We start from the raw sequence: 18,760 nt of genomic DNA on the forward strand, positions 1-18,760 counted from the left end.
AATGATGAATGGGCTACGCATCTGCGCAGACAACACTATGGTTCGGTGAGAAAAGATGCCCCCGTCTCCCATTCATCCAGCCTCTCCTCCGAAGCCCGAATGAGGACAAGGTGACATTTCTCTCCCCCCCCCCCCACTAGAAGGCCTGCTCTTGAAAGGATCTTTGCAGGAGCAGGAAACGGCTCCCAGGGACCTGGAAGATCTCATCAACTCCCCCACCTCCGCCCCCAAGAACAAAATGCTTAGAAGTCATTTAAGGCATGTTTTGAGAAATTGAACATAACTTATCTAAGCAATCCATCCATCCCTCCTCCCTTAAGCTGCCCATCCATCTCCCAGGCTGTCATCTCCTTCTCCACCCACCTGCCACCACTGTGCTCCATCCTGTTCCTTCAAGGTATCCATCACTCGTTCCCCCCAAAAAAACACCTCCCCACTGCCCCCCTTCCACCAGCCATCGCTCCCAAACACCTACCCCTCCCAAGCATTGATACCCACTGCAAAGCATCCATCGTCTCAACACCCCCTTCCCTCCCTCCCTCCTTCCTTCCTTCCTTCCTTCCTTCCTTCCTTCCTTCTTCTCTCCCTCCCCACATTTTACTTTCCACGCCAGGCAACTACTTTCCCCTTTCAGCACTTTCTCCTCCTCTAGGAAGTAACAACAATCCACGGTGCCTATTCCATTTCCCCTTACAAACAGGTGTATTATCTCACTTTCTCTCTCACGCACACAAAGAACGATCTTAGTCATTTTATACACTCCAGAGACCCACCCTTGGCGTTCCTCAGCTGCCTCTTCGCCTCCCCAGCCTTTCAAAACAGAGGATCACAGCAACCTCCACGCATACGGTCTCTGGAGTTCTCTCTCCCCCCCCCCCCCCGCCGCCTCCGCCAGCCACCACGCTACACAACCATTTTGTGGATACACACACAAGTGTGATGTTGAGTTCCTCGCTCCCTGCCGATGAAGAGATATAATCACCAGCAGCACGGAAGCTCTTCTGGGGACCTGAGCCCCCAGAAGCATGGAGGCAGAGTTTGATGGGAATCAGAAAAGGGGTGTCACAATGCGGGGGCAGAGAGAGGAATGGGGGAAAATCATCTTCGCTCCCCAAAAAGGAGACTGGGACCCAATATAGCGAAGCGGGCATTCTGGCCAAGGAGGAAGGGCAAGGACCAATGAAAAGGGGGAGAGGGAATGAATTGGAGTCGCCCACTGAAACCGACCAGAGGCATAGAAGGAGAGCACGGCCCCTTATTCCTGGGGGGCACGGGAGCCCAAGACGGTGAAGGACACCCCGGGATGGGTCGAGAGGAACTAAGTTTAGGAAACTGAGGACCAACTGGCATCCTTATCTGGGCGCATGGGGCGGGGAGAAGGGGAGCGGCGGTAGAGTCCTGGATTGCAGAGGGCGCCCCGAAAAAGATGGAGCTACCCCCCCCAAAGCCCGGGTCCCTAGGAGTTCTGGAAGATGAGAGCTCGTCGGCGCCTTCCAGGCTTCCCCCAAGAAAGGACGTCACGGTTTAGACCTCTCAGAGGGAAAAGGGGTCCTGTGGCATCCTTCCTTAAAGGGGGAGGGGGGAAGCATCCCGGATTGGGGAGGGGGGAGTCTCTCTCTTGAATAGATAGGACCCAGGAGTCCGAGGGTAAGAGGGCTCCGGGAGCGAAAGGAGCCAAGCCACCCCCCACCCCAACCACCCTCTTGTTACCCCTGGAGGTGCAAGATGGAAGCGCAGGAGGCTCTGCCCGGTTGGCTTCGCTTGCGGCGGGTCCAGAGAGAAGCGATTGCCGCGGCTCTCTCTCTGGCCAGGGGGGAAGCCGAGCTCGGCGGGCGCCGGGCTGCAGCTGAACCGGAGGCGGGGCGCTTCTAGCAGCAGCAGCAGTGCAGGCTTCTCCTACCTGAGTGGCTCTCCCGGGCTGGGATCTGCAGGCTGGCCGGCTCAGGTTTTGCTTCCCCCGACACACGCACTCGCTGCAGCCGGGGAGATGAGGCGGCTTGTTGCAGCTGCTGGGGCTCGCAGAAGCGACGCGCTGCGATCCGGCGGCGGCGGCGAAACCGCGTCCAAGGAGCACCGGGAGAGAACGAGCCCAAGGGCGCCCCCGGGTGGCGAGCGGAGGAAGCGCAAGGTGCCAGAAAAATCCCGGGTGCGGGGTGTTCGAACGTGGCGGGGAGAGAGAGGTTAGGGTGCAAGTGTTTGTGTGTGTGGTTTGAAATATGGTGCCAGATTTCTAAAATAAAATTGGGCACCCAAAGCAAAACAGCACGTTCGAATTATGACATCGTGTGTTCGGTTGCCAGACGAAATGCGTAATGATGTCAAACTGAGATCAGTAAAAGGTGGGCGAATAATAACAGGATGGAAGCAGGGCAAACCAGTGGAGGTTTGCCTGGTAGGGCATATGGGGCACCGCCCCACCCCAGTCTGCTGTTAGCCGGCTCCCACCTGCCAGCCTTTTCACTTCCAGCCAGTCCTGAGGGTGGCCCGGGTTGCCAGTTCCTCCTCCTCCTCACTCCCTGGTTGTGTGCATGTCACCGGCTTAAAACTCAGCGAGGTTGTGTGTTTTTCTCAACTTGGATGGAGGGTGGCACAGGCAGGGGGGAAGTCCATCGAAATGCAGTAGTTTATCTTTTAAAAAACCGCTAGGACAGAGACAGGATACATACGGATTGTGGCAAACCATCATATGCACACACCGGATCCCAAACCAGCGGTGGGTGCAGAGGAAAGCAGAGTTTGCACACAGCTGCGGTGTTGCGCCTTGTAGAGCTCAGCAAGGAGGCTAGTGGCTGCAAAGCAAGAACTAGTTGCCTCTGCCTGTCATTGGCTCTGTCTCTTGCCTGTCACTAGATCTGGTTCCACCTACTGTTGGGCGCTCTGTTCTTCCGCCCCAGAGGCCTCAGTGGACACCAGCCACCACTGCTGCAAACATCTTTAGAAAGAAAGATCAGCACAGAAAGATTAACCACAGTAACTTCTGGAGCACGGGGCCCAGTAATATTATTGGGGTGTAATGCAGAGAGATAAAAGGATCTTTTTGCAGAGAGGTACCAATTGGGGTGAGATATATGGGGAACAAGAGGGTGTTCGCAGTGAGAGATAGGGGGCAAACCCTGAATATTGGGGTGATGGGCTGGGGTGGATAAAGAGATTTGCGGAATCCAAATAATGTGTGTGTGTTTTATTACGCATGACATGGGACTATTACCGGGGTGAAACAAGTCAGCTGCTAATAAGGTTGCTAGCAGAAGATGGGAAATATTTTGGGGGGAGGCGGAGGCACCCAATGCAGGATGAAGCCCACACCTTTGATCGGTGTCCCTGGCTTCCGGGATTTGTCCTGCAGCCTCACACAGAGAGAAGGAGGGAGATAAAATGAAAGAGGAGCATCGTCCTGCTAACCTTCTGGGTGTTGTGATAAGCAGAGGAGCCGGAGCGGCGAGGAAATGTGGCAGTCGTGATGGGAGGCAAGGGGGCAGTGTGGAAGCAGTAGTGGACAGAAAAGGAGCAAAGCGGGGGTGCTGAGATTCGAGAGTGTTGGTGTCTCTGCCTTGAAAAGCTACACGATAAAAGAGAGGGATTAATCCGAAGGCCTCTTCCCAGAAATGTTATAGGGATGCAGCACAGGGAGGGACGTGGGGAACGACATAGTAAGAGCACCTAACACAATATAACGCAGGTGCCTGCGTTCCTATAGGGCTGCCACGCTTTTTAAAGGACTTCTGTGTCTTTACCGGGGAACATGGAACGCGGAGCAAAAATGCAGCCAGTGTAGCTTTCATTCAGTGGTGGAGAAAATGTCCTGCCGAATTTCTGCCTGTTGTGCTGCTCTTAAAAGTGCTGTGGTTGGGGGTGGGAAGTAAGGTTCTGCCAAGGAAAGCGACAGGGAGAGGGAAGGAATTGAAATTTGAAGTGGTCAGTTGTGAAACGGGGGAAACGAGCTATTTCTTCTGTCATTCATTGTGAAGGAGAGGAGATTCCACCTAGTGACCCCCCCCCCACCCCCACCCCCCCCACCCCCGTTGTGGACATAGCAGCACCTTGGGAGGGCAACTAGCAAGAGAGGCATCCGAACCCCCAGCTGCATCCAGCGTTGTCACCCCTCCAGGAAATATGGGGAAGATGAGCAGCCTGCGGGTGCCCCCTGCTGGTCAGAAAGAAAGTTCTTCTAAGGATGCTGAAGGATGGAATGGGATGCAGGCAGGGCCGGCCCAAGACAATTTGGTACCCGAGGAGAATCGCAAAAGGGCACCTCTTCTCACCAGCAGGGAAGAATGGATGAAGATATACAAGGATGGGGAAAAAGATCTACTTGGGGATCTGCTGCTCCTGTGGATCCTGCCGCCTGAGGTGGTCACCTCATGAGTAGGCCAGCCCATGAGTAGGCCAGATGAAGATGGGGAAACAGCTTGGGGGGGAGGAGGGACATGTGGCCCCACAGATGTTGCTGGACTCCAACTTTTATCTGCTACATCCAGCATTGCCAAAAGTCAGGGGTGATGGGAGTTGATGTGCAGCAATATCTGGAGGGCCGCAGGTTGCTTAGCCCTGGCTTAGAAAGACCAGGTATTCTTTTTTTTATTTATAAAATTTATATGCGACTTGATTGTAAAAACAAAAACAAAAAAACAAAACAAAGCCTCAAAGCCATGTACAGAAAGAATAAAACAACAACATTGTTAATAAAAGCAGCTAAAAACTATTTCAAATGTATATTCAAAAAAATAAATGAAATCAACAATAAACTAAAAGCAGATCAAAACATATCTGGGTAGGCTTGAACAAACAAAAACAATTCTTGGCAGGGGTACAGTGAAGAGGGGTACTAGGTAAAGAATTCTAAAGTGTTGCACACTAAAAGACTGATTTCTTAGAGATGCAAAATAGGTACAGTGGTACCTCAGGTTAAGTACTTAATTCGTTCCGGAGGTCCGTACTTAACCTGAAACTGTTCTTAACTTGAAGCACCACATTAGCTAATGGGGCCTCCTGCTGCTGCTGCGCCACCAAAGCACGATTTCTGTGCTCATCCTGAAGCAAAGTTCTTAACCTGAAGCACTATTTCTGGGTTAGTGGAGTCTGTATGTAACCTGAGGTACCACTGTATTGTGTGGCACCTGCACAGTGCCCGTTCTGCAGACCAAAGTGGTTGAGTGGTACTAGGGTTTTGCACACTGATTTCCACTCTTTACAAAATCTCACAGGAGGACAGTGTTCCTGCTCATCCCTAGTTGTCTAGGAGAGGGAATTTCTCTGTCACCCTAATGACATACCAACATCACTCCATCTACCCAATTAGGAAATGTGTGCACATAGGCCATTACTTCTACTGCAAATCTGTACACTTTCTAGCTGATGATGTACAGCAGTTAGTTTTGTCAGGCTCTGTATAAAGCCAATTAAAGACTGCAATTCTGGCCAGTTTGTGTGCCATGGATATCTCTGCATCTAAACACCCCAAAGAGTATAATTTAGCATGCTTACCACCCCCATCCCCCTGTGACCTGCTAAAGCCTTGGAGACCTATATTCATTTAGAAAATGACTTCTATAAAAAAGAGCAGATGGTTAAGATAGCACAACTTGTTTTAAGCTCATTGGAAATGCAGGTGTTGTGCATGCAAAAACTATGCGCACGTGTAAAGAGATCACCTGTGTGCATGCATGAAGAAAATGTGTTTACTGGAACAGGGATTTTGTTTAGAGGCAATGTATGTGGAGTCATGTAGGGGGTTAAATGTGTAATACTAATATCCTCTAATGGTGGGGAACGGGGTTCTTTTAGATAATGAGAGAGGATTGTAAAATTACACTTCTGATTGGCTGACTAGGTAGAAATTCTTGGTCATACATTGAGTGGGGAAGGTGGTCTGCAGAGGGGGAGACTCCTATTCCACTCAAATCTGATTGGCTGAAGGGTAGTCTGCCTGAAACACGAATAGGCCTATTCTACAATTTGGAGGGGAAGACAAGGACGAAGAAGAGGAAGACAGAGGCTGGCAGAAGATGAGCAAGAGGCTATTTGAGGCTAGGGGGAACCTGGTTGTATAGTTTGCTCCAAAACACCCGAACCACAGGCTTAAGCCAAGGATTAGCAGTGAGGCCAAATAAAGGTATTGAGCAGCAAGGAGAATTCAGCAAGCGGCTTATGGAGCTAACCAGAGCAAAAACTGTCTGTAACCCTGGCTCAAAGGAAACCAGTTGAAAACTGCAGTACCTGGTGGTGAGATTTGTCCAGGGAAGAGGGACTAAAGGTTAATTGGCATATGAGTTAAATAGGGTTAGGAACTTGACTTTAGCCTTTTGTAAACCTTTGTCACTGTCACTTAAAGATGCAATAACCAACCAAAGTTGGTTCTCCACATATAAAATATAAAGACGACTGTGAACTTGCCACAGCATGCAAGATCTCCACAGAGGGATGTGAGACACCCAGGATTGATACCCTAGAGTAGGCACAGGCAAACTCAGCCCTCCAGATGTTTTAGGACTACAACTGCCATCATCCCTAGCTAACAGGACCAGTGGTCAGGGATGATGGGAGTTGTAGTCCCAAAACATCTGGAGAGCCAAGTTTGCCTATGCCTGCCCTAGAGAGTGTTGATCAGCTTTCCCCAACTTGGTGCCCAACTCTGCAGTTTTGGACTACAACTCCCATCACATCTGGTCATTAGCTGTACTGGCCTGAGCTGTTAGGAGTCCAGCATTCTGGCAACAGCTGGAGGGTCGCAGGTTAGGCACCTGTGTACTATAGCCAGGGAGCTTTTTCCTGCCCCAAATACACAGCAGTGAAAGGGGAAATAAAAGTGATGCTTGTGGGATTCATGATGGGCCCCCGTCCTCTTGCCACTTTCTGTACCAGCCATGCTCAGTACTCTGACCCCAAGAAATTTAGCTTCCAGGAAGATGCTTCTCCTGACATGGATGTAAGTGGCACAAAAGGCTTCGTGTGACCATAGATCTTGCTGCTATTAAGAGCACAGGTTTTAGTCACCAGGAAATGAGACACCCACTCCCAATGCTGCCACCAATTTTATACCATGGCAGGAAAATCCAATGTACGAAGGGCGGTATCCAAAGGATCCACAGTCTTAAAAGGACCGGCAGGTCACAATAATGCAGCCTTCACCAGCTTGGTTCACTCCAGATGTGGCTGGGCTCCCATCAGCTCTAGCTGGCTTGGCCAATGGTCAGGGATGTTGGGAGCTGTGGCTCAGCAACATCTGGAGGACAGCAGATTGGAAAAGGCTGCAAGAATGCGGTGGCTTTTTCAGAACACAGGAGATGTTTGGTACATTTATTATTTTGGAGCAGTAAGTGCCAGGGTGGGGTGAGATGAAATATAAAACATTTGTCAATGTTATAAGCACAGTATTTGAACACAGTTCAAAAGCGGTTCCTTGAGAGTTTTCAATCATGATGTTTATTCTTTCTTTCTAAATCTCTCTCGGTTTTGAATATTTGTATTTTTTCCCATTCATAAAAACAAAGCAGCAAAACACAGAAGGTCCAGATCTGGATAGATAGATGATAGATGATAGATAGATAGATAGATAGATAGATAGATAGATAGATGATAGATGATAGATAGATGATAGATAGATATATAGATAGATGATAGCTATGAGAAGGAGAATATATTCACCAACTTGGAGGCGGCAGGGAGGGGGAGAGTGTGTGCTCACACAAGTGTGGTCTACAAAATTCAACATGACATAGTAATAACACATTCCAGCTCAGTCAATAAAAGTGCAGCAGTTAAAGTAGGCCAAAATAATAGAAAATCAAAGGAGAAGACAATAAAAACTTATATTTTTAATTGTACTCATATACACGGATTGCAGCCTCAGTTTGATACCCACCTACCTGGGAGTAAGCTCCACTGAATATATAGAATTATGCTGTTATTCATTAAAATAATAATAGGTTACATAACGTGAGTAAAACCAATTTATGGAATCAGCAAGCCCTGTCGTTCGATTAAAGCTTCATATACAAATCTGCAAGCTCCCCAGCTGTACCCAGCCCATTTTGAAAACAGCCATTTGTAATCTAATAAAGAACCTCAATATTTCAAATCAGCATATGTTTGGTTATCAAAGAGTCCATGGAATAATTGCTGGTATGTATATTGCATTCTTGCTCCTCACATTGTAACCCCTTCCTCTTTGCTCACAAACCTGAAATAAACAAGCAAGCAAAAAAGGGGGGCACTGATCCGAATTCTGTTCCAGGGACTTCTTCCGTTTTTTCTTAAAGCCACTGCTGGGGGATGTTGTATGGGGCCCCTGCTCTAGATCTCAAAAAATGCAGCTGTCCCATACAGGGATCGAACCTGCAACCTTGGCAATATCAGCACCATGCTCTAACCAACTGAGCTATCCAGGCTGAGCTTGCTCACATTGATTTACAACTAGGTGGGCGGGTTCTAGTGCATCTTTCCCCTGACCTGAAGATGCAGAGATAGGCAGAGCTTCATCTGTTGAATTGATGCTAGCCAGGTTGTTGCTATTAAAGGCAATGGAGCTTTACAAGAAAAGGGGCAACTCATTAGAATTGACTAGCTAATTCATTGACTGTAGCTATTACTTGCCAGATCCCAGCAACCCATGATTTACTTGTCAGAAGATGTGGTGATGATGTGGGCCTTTCCAACGGAGGCATTCCCCTCCCTTTGGTTAAGTCCAGCTTTCTGTACGCCTCTGAAAGATATAGTGCTTTGGAGCACTGCCACAGGCTATTGTAGTCTCTCTCAATTTTAACAGCGAGAAAAGTAAAGCTTTTAAACCTTCAATTAACCGGACTCCTGCATTAACAGAAATGAGCTGTGTTACTACGTGAGCTCCCTCCTGCCAGGAAGACGTGGCAGCAGCCTCCAGAGACACAAGAGGAAAAAGGGAGGTGAGAGAAGGACTCTTGCCTCTGCTGCAGAAACACAAATGTTTCTCAGAAAATCCACGGGAAACAGGAGCAGCTTCAGAGCATCTGCCCTTTCCCCAGTTGTCCTTGTAGCAACAGCTCCAGTGAATGGCTTCTTTCAAAACACTCTTCTCATATTTGCACCCAACAATGTATTGCATGCAGCTATTAGCTTCCAGGCACACTAATCATCTCCTTACAGTTAAGGTGTTTTGGTCTGTATCTATAGATATGTGAAATTATCATCCTGTGCCCAGGCAATCTGGATGTGCTGTGATCCTCAGATGAAGGGCAATAAAATAAATTCTGCATTTCTTCAATGCTGGTGGTGATGATGATGATGATGATGATGATTTATTTATACCCCGCCACTCTGGGTGGCTTCCAACTGAATATGAAAAATAATACAGCATCAGACATTGAAAACTTCCCTAAACAGGGCCGCCTACAGTTGTCTTTTAAAAGTAAAATAATTGTTTATTGCCTTGACATCTGCTGGGAGGGCGTTCCACAGGGCAGGCGCCACTACCGAGAAGGCCCTCTGCCTGGTTCCCTGTAACCTCACTTCTCACAGCGAGGGAACCGCCAGAAGGCCCTCAATGCTGGACCTCAGTGTCCTGGCTGGATGATGGGGGTGGCGATGGGACAGTATCCTCCACGGTACCCTCAGGCAGCAAGCAAGCAAGGAGATGAGGGTCCTAGGAAGGTGTCTCATCATGTTTAGTCAGACCACTGCTCCATTAAGCTTGGTACTGTCTCCACTGGCTGGCAGCAGCTCTCCAGGATTTTGAACCAGGTACAAACCTAGCTCTGCTTGGAAATACCGGGGCTTGCATGTGGAACCTTAAGCATGCAACACAGATGGTCTACCAACATGCTATGGTCCTTCCCCTGCAAGCCACCATAGCATCTGCCATCCAAGGTAGCTGCCTAACTATGGCTAATGGCAGGGCTGGCTCTGCTTACCTGGCTTGGAGTAAGTCCCTCTTGGAATTGCTATGAACAGCGGGGTACACATCTTTTAAATTATTTTATTTTAATTTGGAAAACAAACAAATGCACTGTAGAACTCACAGCATGCTACTGAGATGAAAAAAAGGAGAAAACATTCAAATGGCCTCTCCTTTCCACAGTGCCAGCAAATTACCCTCTCTTACTTCAGTGAGGCTTTGGTAGAGAAGGCAAATGGAGAAACATGGGCCAGGATAATGCATGCATGTGAATTGATACCTAACTGTATACAAGCTGCAGCAATGGCCTTTTGGAATCTTTCTTCCCTGCCTGCCCACCAATGTTCATGGCGATTTCTTGCTAGCATATCCAAATGGCATGCTTTTATAGGCAGGAACAGATTTGATGGAACAATTGTGGTGCAGTGAAGTACATAATAGGCATTTGTAAACCATTCTCTCTCATTCCCCCACCCACCTCCTACTGCCTAATTATGTGTATTTCTTGGAGTGGTGCTAGCAAGTTTGGATGAATTAGAAGGACCAAACACACACACACACACACACACACACACCTTTTTAGGGAAATGCCTTTGTGGTTTCCACTGCAGGGCAGGGAGCAAAAAGGAAAGATCATTCAGGTTTTGCAGCAAGAAAAGCCAATGTGGTGGACTCCAGATTTTGTTAGACCAAGACTCTCTGTCCTTGGAGATTTTTAAGCAGAGGTTGGATGGCCGTCTGTCATGGATGCTTTAGCTGAGATTCTTGCATTGCAGGGGGTTTGGACTAGATGTCCCTTGGGGTCCCTTCCAACTCTTAAGATTCTATGATTCTGTGACTCCTATCAGCTTTGCTTACCCTAGCCAATGTCAGGGATGATGGAAATTGTAGCTCTGTGGGTTAAACCACAGAGCCTAGGGCTTGCCGATCAGAAGGTCGGCGGTTCGAATCCCCTTGATGGGGTGAGCTTCCGTTGCTTGGTCCCTGCTCCTGCCAACCTAGCAGTTTGAAAGCACCTCAAAGTGCAAGTAGATGAATAGGTACCGCTCTGGTGGGAAGGTAAATGGCATTTCTGTGTGCTGCTCTGGTTTGCCAGAAGCGGCTTAGTCATGCTGGCCACATGACCCAGAAGCTGCACGCCGGCTCCCTCAGCCAATAAAGCAAGATGAGCACCGCAACCCCAGAGTCGTCCGCGACTGGACCTAATGGCCCTTTATCTTTACCTTAATGCCTGATGAGCACTGTGTTGACTGTCCCTCTTTTACAGAAGACAGAGTCATAAACCATGGCAAAAATAGGCAAGTCTGGGATGGTACAAAGCACTGTGAGCTTGTACACGTTTCTTTTTCACGGTTATCAAAGGAGAGGTGTTGGGGGGGGGGCTTTTAATCTCCCAAACCAGCACTAGAACTCAGCTCTGTTTGGGGCCCTCGCTAGCTAATCTGGATGTTAACATAACTCACTATTTCTAGTGTTGTGATATTTAACAGATTAATCAATTGGACTTTTTTTAAAAGTTACTTTAAAAAGTACACCTAAAGAAATCAGACAGATTTTTATTTAAAAAAACTGTTCCCTCTATTTCTAAAGTTCAGAGGTGAGTGTCATTGCATATTTAGCCATGGTATCAGCATGCTCTGAAAAACCCTGAGGGTTGCAGAAATATAGCCAATCAAATATAATAACAAGAAAACAAATCCGAAAGGGTGTTGGGAAGTTGAGGGGCAACTCAGCTTGCTTGGAAGGGACTATGTTCGAGTTAAGACAGATAAAGTGGGACACCTCCAGCTTTCTGAACAGCCTCTTTCCCCTACTCTAACGTTGCTCCCTATTTCGTTGTACAAAGATATTAAAAGCTCATTTCACAATGAAAACAGCAGAATACAGTGTCCCATCCTTACATGCTAGCTTTCTGCCTGCAGGGCTATCACGGAGAAGAGAGCAAAGAGTTGTTGTTTGCTACTCCAGAAAGCAAGACTAGGTCTAACAGTCTTAAGTTATAGAAGGGTAAATTTCAGAAACGTAGCAATATAAATAATTGGGACAATGAAATTAACTAAGTAGAGGGATGTCAGATTCTCCCTTGCTGGAGGCCTCCTCCCTCCTCATCCTCTTTCCTTAAGTCTCTTCCAGCACCAGCATGGGCAAGAGCATGGGTAGGCAAACTAAGGCCCGGGGGCCGGATCCGACCCAATCGCCTTCTCATTCTGGCCCTCTGGGTTATTTGTGGAGCCTGCCTGGTGTTTTTACATAAGTAGAATGTGTGCTTTTATTTAAAATGCATCTCTGGGTTATTTATGGGGCATAGGAATTTGTTCACCCCCCCCAAAAAAAAAGATATAGTCTGGCCCCACACAAGGTCTGAGGGATAGTGGACCGGCCCCCTGCTGAAAAAGTTTGCTGACCCCTGGGCAAGAGGCTGGCGTTGTGGCTCAAGCTGCCCATGAGAACTGACCATCTATCCCTGGCCCCTCTTCCGTCAACTTGAGTTGAGGGGAAGAGTGGGACCAGGGTGGTGAGGGAGGCGGGAAGCCAAATGCAAGGAACCCCCCCACACACACACACACACAAAGTGGGAGAGGATTTGGTGTCATGAGAGTGTGTGTGCCCAATCCCCACCCACCCCGACCTGTCCCATATTTTGCCCAACCAAAGGTGACAACCCTATTTTCCTATCAGTGCAAGAGTCTCCTTTCCTATGTATGGGGAGTGCTTTTAGATTTGTGCGACTGTGGGACTCTCATGCCTACAACCTGAAGTTGTACAGTCTAGGAACAATTTACCACCTCTGCACAGGGGGGTGGGGAGGGAGAGAACAAGGTGATTAAACTTTAACATCTCCCACCTACAGCCAAGAAATTGATACGGAGCTATTAAGGGACTACCTAAAATCACAGAGGAAATCAGCAGTCTAGGCTCCAGGCTTTTAACACAGTTTGAAGATCCATAAGAGTCCAGGCAAAGTTTCTCTCTCTCTCCCTCCCTCCCTCTCTCTCCCTCTTTCTCTCTTTCTCTTTCTCTCTTTCTCTTTCTCTCTCTCTCTCTCTCTCTCTCTCTCACACACACACACACACACACAAAACTTACTTTGTTCAGATGGCTGGCTGCAATGTATCTCTCTCCCCCCCCCCTCCAGCTGACATCTGTACAAATCTTTCTGATTTTGGTGCTGGCGGCCTTGTAATTACTCTCATCAAAAGATGTTTACTTCTGTCTGCCTCGTTTATGTAATGAGAAGAAATAAAAACTGTCATTTTTAAAAGCCTCTTTGAAATGCACACAAGAAATTGGAAGTGCGTGTGTGTGCGAACAAATGTACAGAGAAACAAAGCAAAAACAGTTTACAAAAAGGCATTTTACAGCTCTGTGGAAGCACAAAATTTGGGTGGGATGCAGAGTTCGGCATCAGCTTTCAATGTATTAAGTGCGAAAAAGAGGTTTGAAGGGGGGGGGGTGAAACCTGAAGTAGCATATTAGAAGCTGGAGAATTTAACAGGCACAAAGAAAAACTTGCACATTTTTTGGGGGGAGGGCGGGTATTGTACTGCCCTAAACCAAAATCTGATTTAAAGTGAAACCTCCCCAAACAAATCCATGCATGTGATATCTTTTAAGTCTGCTTTCTTGTATCAGGTTTTTTTTTTTTGAAGGGGGGGGGAGAATGTGAGACCCCCCCCTTCTAAAAACATTTTCATTTGACTGGAACAAAAAAATCACCCAAAAATGGCAAAAATCAAGAGATTTCTCTTCTGATATTTTAAGTCCAGAGCTCTTATTCATTTTTAGAAAGAAAACTCTATTCAGGTCCTTCCATCTGCTTCCCTAGACAAGCCTCAGTTGGAATTTGTTTGTTTGTTTGTTTGTTTACCTTAAGATGCTACCTTAGTTGGGACAAAAAAGCAACCTAAAATGGCAGAACCAATAAATTTATTGGGATAGTGGATGTCCTGGGTGCTTTTTGTTTGTAGAAAGAAAGTTGTAAACAGTAGCTGGCTGAAACTGGGGTACATTGTGCAGTTGATGATGCTCTAGAATAGATGGACTATGCCAGGGGTCAGCAACCTAATGCCCATGGACCAGTAGTGGCCCCCGGGGTCGTTTGACCGGCCCACAAGCCGCCCCCAAACCAAGCCGCACGCTCGTTGAGTCCCCAAGCGATGCACTAAACCAGTGCAGCACCGGGACTCGCTTCCGTGGCACCGGAAATCGAGTCTGCGCATGTGCAGACGCCGGAATATGCACCTGCACAGATGCAGACACCAGAAATCGTGCACATGCAATCCGGCCCACAGAGGGATTTCTGCTGGAGTGAACCAGCCCAGACAAGGTAAACCTAGACAATGCTATCAGTTTAAAAGGTAAAGGTAAAGAGACCCCTGACCATTAGGTCCAGTCGTGACCGACTCTGGGGTTGCGGTGCTCATCTCGCTTTATTGGCTGAGGGAGCCGGCGTACAGCTTCCAGGTCATGTGGCCAGCATGACTAAGCCACTACTGGCGAACCAGAGCAGTGCACGGAAATGCCGTTTACCTTCCCGCCAGAACGGTACCTATTTATCTACTTGCACTTTGATGTGCTTTCGAACTGCTAGGTTGACAGGAGCAGGGACCGAGCAACGGGAGCTCACCCCGTCGCAGTAATTCGAACTGCCAACCTTCTGATCAGCAAGTCCTAGGCTCTGTAGTTTAACCCCCAGTGCCATCCGCATCTAATTGTGCCATGAAAAGTTCACTTGCAATAGGATTTTGTACAAGATGGTTTATGAATATTTCCCTTGTGCTGGAGACAAGCATTATTTGGTGCCTATAACTCTTTTGTCCATTTCTCATGTTCAGCAGGAGCTAAATTATGCAGTAGGCATGAATTAGTATAATTTATACTGCTTGCACAATGCAGCCTTTGGTTAGTTAGCCTGATACAGTTTTCACACACAAACCAATTTGTTGAAGTGCAGAGGAGGACCTTAACCTTTCCATCGAATTGTAGAGTTGGAAGGGACCCTAAGGATCATCTAGTCCAACCCCCTGCAAGGCAGGAATCTTTCACCCAACCTGGGGCTCAAACCCACAATCCTGAGATTATGGGTCTCATGCTCAACCAGCTGAGCTATTCAGCTGTTCTTGAAAACTGGAGCATTTTCATGTGCAACATACAATTTAGGATTACTGCAATTTTATTTAGATAGTGGCATCAGTGTGCTTAGCACTTTTCAAAGTACAAGAGCACAGGTCCCTGCCCAGAGGAGCCTCCAATCTAAAATTTGGCACAGGGGGGACAAGAGATGAAGGGGCAAACAGGGAAAGATAGTGCAGCTGTTTGGGCTGCATGTGCTTCATTTGAGTTATAGGCAGGGATGAATGAATCTGACAGTTCTGGTTCTCCCAGTTTCTCATTTTTCCAAACTTAAATTAAGTTGTTCACATTTCTGAAGCACTGTGCAATTAATAATAATAATAATAAATCCTCATGAAAATTCATCAACTTTTTTAGTGCTAATTACTCATAATGTAAAGACATTTTTGTATGCGTGTAGTTTTGACAAATAGACGCTTTTGGCAAGCAAAAAATATGTTAGTGAAAGGAAAGATACTGCCCATCTTTCTTAGCACTGATCTGAGAAACACCCTCAGATATGAATTATCTGATAGCCATCCCAGCAGCTGACAGAAATGTAGATTTGCACCCTGCTCCAGGGAGACCTGCTTAACTTCCTTGTTGATATTTGCTTAAAACATTGATGAGGTGGTGGAGAGGAGAAATACTTTATACTGAATAAACTGCAAGCATCTGGAAACAAACAAACTAGCAAAAAAAAAAAGAGAAACCATTGGAGAGGTTTTAGAAGTGTTTAATATATCCGAAAGCATGGCTGATGATTTGCAGCTGTAAAAATCCCAGCTGCTTGGGGCTGGAGGGGAGGAGAGCTAAACAGAAGCTCTTGGGCTGGAAGAGAGGGAGACAGACTGTTTATTGCTTCGTTTTAATGATGCAGTACAAGAGGCCAACGACAAAGCCTGGCTCCATTAGGTACAGGTCGGGAGTAGGACCAGGAGCAGGCGTGGTATTTCACAGGTCTCCAAAAAGGGACTCTCTGGGCATCATTTGGAAATGGAAGAGGTGAGAACTTCAAAACTGGCCTTGTGCCCATTTGCTGGCTTATTTTAACACTTGATTTCTCCATGGCCCAGAAATGCTACAATGGTAATTGTGTAGTAGTTCAGGTGTGGGGGCAGTGGGTGTAGGGATGTGTATAGATGCTAGGAGAGGATATATTAGATATTACCCTTCCTTTCCCACGTTTGTAAGTTCAGCAGAGTGCAGCTTAAAAGGCAAGCTAGTTTTAGCCTTTTAGTGTAAGTAATCCAAAGCATTAAGGCAGAGTGGCTTCTCCTGGCATTTCCCCCCTTTCCTCCACTCAATCTTGTAAAAGGTAAAAATAACATTTACTCACTCAGAATACTTGTTGAAAAGTAACAGATGCAGCAACTTTGTTCAGGCAGGCTTAAAACGGCAATCCAGTTACAAAGGCATACTCAAGTCTGGCTTAAAATGTAGCCTGAGTTTGGAGCTCAGACATGCAGGTGTTCTCACATTGCTGGAATGAGGTCAAATGTCAAAGAGGAAGTGCTCAGCCAGGTTTTGAGATTATATGTCTGGATACAGGACATAGTGGGAATGGCTCTCAAGAGTTCTCTCAAGCAAATTTAACAAGAAAACTCTTTGAGCTTCAGCTCCTATCATGTGCTTATCTAGCAAACATGCATTGTTGGTTTGACTGCATTTAAAATATCTCACAGTGGGTGGGTCAAAGGCCCATTACTATTTCTGCAGCAGGGTCCTTGTCTCCAGTATCTTAAGAGCTGCCCAGTCAGCACAAAAGAGAAGCTTTTGAGCCACTGGGAAGTCTTCTCACCTTTTGTGTGGATTGCAGCCAGTCAGAGTGAAAGGAAGTTAGTCAGCCACTGAGGATTGGCACTTAGGATCACTCTGCAGAAAGCGTACAAAAAGAACACTGAGATGGAGTTGTTCTGTGTGCTCCAAAACCAAGCATTTAGGAACACTGAAAACACAAGGACCTTCAGTTTCAAGAGAATGGTGTGCAAGTTTTGTTACGTACAATGGAACTTCACGGACAGCGCAACCGTGGTTGGAGGTTGCTGGTTCCAGAGCAAAAATGGGTCTGGACCAGTGAGTCTGAAGGACCAGATAAGCTTGCCAACAGGAAAACTCTTGGTAGGTCCACCACCCTCAGGAGTTTGGGGCGGTGGTGATCCAGGAGACTGCATTCCCTGTGGCAGTTCCTGCGATGTGGAATTCCCTTTTCACAGGTGTCCCTGACACCTTGATTATATCGGATAATCTCCTGGTCCTACTCAAAATAGGCCCACTGAAATCAGGCATGCCTAACCTAGGTCCACCAGTTTCAACAGCTCAACTTTGAGCAGATGTTAGATACAACCCATACTTTTCATTGTATTCTGAAGACACACCTCTGTACCCTGGCCATCTGTAATGGAAACACATGTTTTCAAGATCTACCATATCCCTGAAAAGGCAATTTGTTTACACTGCTTCTAATATTGAATTTTAAGTCTCTGTAAATCACCCTGGGATCTTACGGTGAAGGGCAGGGTAAGAAACCAAATAAATTAATAAATTAATAATAACTGAGTAACTCAATAAGTATTTACCAGTCTCCTCTGTTTTCCATCCACTGCTGAAGCCTCAAGTCTGCCAACATAAAAATGAAGAGTTGTGGATGCCTCCCCTCCCTCTATTCTTTATTCATTTGGACAGTTTGTATAACTATTTATTAGCATTTTAAAAATTTAGGACACTCAAAGCTGGATCTGTTTCTTCAATGAGGCATCCACTTACCTAAACAAATAAACAAATAACTGAAAAATGAAAACATATTAAAAGGGGGAGGGGAGAGAAAAATCAACTCAGAGCAGCTTGCTCTATCCCCTATCAAGCACCAGCCTGCATTTACTACTGAGTAACTATCATTAATATTTAAGGAAAGTCATTTGTCATTCTGGGAAACTGCAGACAGGCCCTCAACATTTTAAAAAATGCTGTCAATTTCTTTATAAAGTTGGAAGCACGTGGTTTCACCGGCAGCAAGACTGGCCCAGAAAACTCACTAGCCGCCATGAATGACAGCTATCTTGAAATTATCTGCTTCTAAGGCAATGTAACAAGTTACTGGACCTTCCCAGTGTCCCTTTATACTAAGGACAAAATCCAATAAAGCAATTCATTTTTCAGAACCTCAAGCATGAGAAGATACAGATATCTGTATCCTGCATAACACAAAATAATGCGGGGAACATGGGAAAACAGAGAAATATAGCTCCTCACCTGTGCTCTTTAACTGCATTGCAAATTACCAGTTTTGAAACTGATATAGCTGGGTTGGAGAATGCTACAAAGAATAGCTTTTGAATAGCTTTGAGAATACAAGTTGCCCTTTAAAAGGTACTGAGCATAAACTGTTTAGAATCCCAAGTATTATTCCAGCTGTCCAAATGCAATTTTCCCCTGCGGGTCTCACTTCTCAGTTCACTGCCTTTTGAGTCTGTCATCTTTCACTTCTTCTATCTCCCAGCTTTACCCATCCAGCTTCCTAACACGTGCATGATTTTCAGAACCAAGCTATCTTCCCCATTCCCTCCTACCCCTCTGCTCTTTAGTCCCTGTCCAAACTTCTCAAATGTTTGCTTCTTCTTATGGAAGCTGCACCACCCAAAGTGTATCTGCAGTGCACAGACTCTTCGCTAGCCAATGCCCCATGGTCTGAGCACCAGCCAAGTTGAGTCTTAATGGAGAAAAAATACAAATCTATTTGGAGTATTCGACACTAGGTAATCCATGGACTCCCCACCACAT

At 46.6% G+C, this 18,760-nt stretch overlaps 1 protein-coding gene and 1 long non-coding RNA gene across 5 annotated transcripts in view; one reads left to right on the forward strand and one right to left on the reverse strand.

The window, feature by feature from the left end:
* Nucleotides 1-2,055, reverse strand: part of GRIK4 (glutamate ionotropic receptor kainate type subunit 4) — a 472,983-nt gene extending 470,928 nt beyond the window's left edge. For 3 of the 4 annotated variants that reach the window (XM_079954667.1, XM_079954665.1, XM_079954668.1), the window contains exon 1: nucleotides 1,901-2,055. The gene's annotated coding sequence lies outside the window, so the exon portion shown is untranslated. Of the gene's footprint in view, nucleotides 1-773; nucleotides 856-1,900 lie in introns of those variants that run through there. The other variant, XM_079954666.1, reaches the window with a different exon arrangement.
* The window catches only part of LOC307203804, a 446,600-nt gene that overhangs the window by 52,408 nt on the left and 375,432 nt on the right, over nucleotides 1-18,760 (forward strand). The gene's annotated exons all lie outside the window — the stretch shown is intronic.

Source organism: Podarcis cretensis, assembly GCF_951804945.1.
Source record: "Podarcis cretensis genome assembly, chromosome: 15".
Lineage (NCBI taxonomy): Eukaryota > Metazoa > Chordata > Lepidosauria > Squamata > Lacertidae > Podarcis > Podarcis cretensis.